This window comes from Chenopodium album, chromosome 27 (assembly GCF_948465745.1).
Source record: "Chenopodium album chromosome 27, dcCheAlbu1.1, whole genome shotgun sequence".
NCBI lineage: Eukaryota > Viridiplantae > Streptophyta > Magnoliopsida > Caryophyllales > Amaranthaceae > Chenopodium > Chenopodium album.
Genome location: NC_137860.1, coordinates 11,989,515 through 11,991,764, shown reverse-complemented (window position 1 = coordinate 11,991,764; position 2,250 = coordinate 11,989,515). Strand labels below are relative to the sequence as shown.

The 2,250-nt window shown below is 37.2% G+C and overlaps 1 non-coding gene across 1 annotated transcript; it reads left to right on the top strand.

The window, feature by feature from the left end:
- Positions 1 to 690: 690 nt before the first annotated feature.
- On the top strand, positions 691 to 795 carry LOC145621760 (small nucleolar RNA R71). The gene has a single exon (XR_014108559.1). It is a non-coding gene; the product is annotated as a small nucleolar RNA R71 (small nucleolar RNA).
- Positions 796 to 2,250: the final 1,455 nt, after the last annotated feature.

Genomic DNA, 2,250 nt, shown 5'->3' with positions numbered 1-2,250 from the left:
TAACCTTGGTTATGATCCCCTTATTCTTGGCCGTGACTTTGATCATTACAACCAAAGTTGTTATGGTTACCACGAAACCCTTAGGTTACTTGTTCCTACAACCACTATTTTGGTTATAATTATCATAGCTCCCATGGTTGTGATAATTCCTATTTCCAACATTCTTTTGAGCATTAAATCTAGATCCGAAATCATTATTACCAACATAGTTCACATGCACATTTTCATATTCATCACATCCATCACAAGGAATATTGGGGCAATTAGAAGCATCATGATCATTTTTCCACATAGATCACAAACCAAACATTCTCTAATCATGCAACAAGAAGCGAATAGAGGGTTAGAGTAGGAAGATGTACCACTCCCCTTAAATTGGGAGGGAAGACTAAGAGCTTGTGAAGATGAACTCTCAAGCTTAGCTTTATAGAAGACACCTCCTTCCCTAAGTCCGAAAGTAGAGTGGATAATTTGTTGATGGCATTGACTTGATCTACAGAGGCACTCTCGTTTGTTGACTCTTCCTCAACCTCTTGCCAACTCATGTAGTTCGTCACTACATCATCTATCACATCAACAACCTCTTCCACCGTCTTGTTCATGATTGGACCTCCGGCTCCGGCATCAAGACTCAACCTGCCTTGAGGACTCAAACCACCATAGAAAATTTGAATTATTTAGTAAGTTGGAATTCCGTGGTGATGACACTCTCTTTGATATTCTTTGTACCTCTCCCACGCTTCATAGAGATTTTCATTAGGCCTTTGCTTGAAATTTGGATCAAAGTTCTAGCTTCCGCCATTTTCTTTTGGGGGTAGAAACGGGAAAAGAATCCTTTGGTAACATTTTCCCATGTTCTTAAGGAACTCGGCTTGACTTCCTTATCCAAGCATTCCATGGCTCACCCTATGAGGGAAAAAGGGAATAATTTGAGGCTTATAAAATCTTGCGCAACCCCACTCACCCTAATCGTGTTACAATATTTCTCGAATTCCTTAAGGTGGTTGAGAGGACTTTCATTCGATGCACCACTATATTGTCGCCTTTCAATCAAGGTAATCATTGCCGGCTTGATTTCAAAATCACTACCTGGAATTAATAATAGAGCAATCCCGCTTTCATACTTGTATGCACTCGGAGTGCCCAACTCTTTCAATGTAATCCTTTGAGCTTCTCCCATGTTCACTTGCACACACAATCTCAAACAAAATTATTAGTAGCACGACTACAAATGTAGCCTAAAAGAAAGAATCTTTTTGTATTTTTGAATTAAGTGGAATAGACTCAACAACAATAGAAAAACACAATGCCATTCCCCAACAACGGTGCCATTTTTGACCGAGGGTGTAAGCTAGGTCGTTGAAATTAACCTATCCCTATGCCAAAACAAAATTTATAATCGCTCAACACACCCTTATACACGTATAATGGTAAGTCGAGGGTCGAACCACTAGGAATGGGTGCGGTCTCTATTGTCAAAGTCAAGCTATTCCGGAATGTTAAAGTAAGGTGTGTTATGCTACGACAACTAAACAAAAGATTATGAAATCAAATATTAAAGCACTAGGGTTTAGGATCCACACATACTTGCCATGGAAATAGCTAATTGGGGTTGGAATTGACTAAGTCGAGTGATGCGAAGGAAAATTAATCATGCAATCAAAAGAGTACGATAGGCTAAACTCCTAGAGTTCTAATTAGCGTTAACTACAAGAAACACAAACTAGGAACATCACAAACCCACTCAATCGACAAATTTAGGACACAAATCAATGGTCTGTATCAATGTCAACCTACAATGCAATTTAGTGCATCAATCTAAGTTAGCTACACTTCAATCAACCAATTTAATCACATCATCAACTCCATCACATTCCCCAAATTAACATAAATCCATTACTCATATATGCTTCACCATCACTCTAGCAAGGAAACTACTCATAATCCATCAAGAAAACTAAGATCAATACTAAACTAATCAACAAATTCATCTTCATCAATTGAAATCAAACTAAATCAATTAAACAACCAATAAACTTGAACAATCAACAAAACAATTGAATCAATACTAAACATTGGATTAAAGTAAAAGGAAATTCTTACAAACTGGGTCAAATTCAAAGGAAATGTAGCTATCTTCAATCATCAACCATTAATCTTCAAGTTTCTCTCTTTAACAATATAGAGTTTCTCTCTCTAAAAATCTAACCTAAAACTAATTCTAATTCTCTTCTAATTCAATCATCTCCA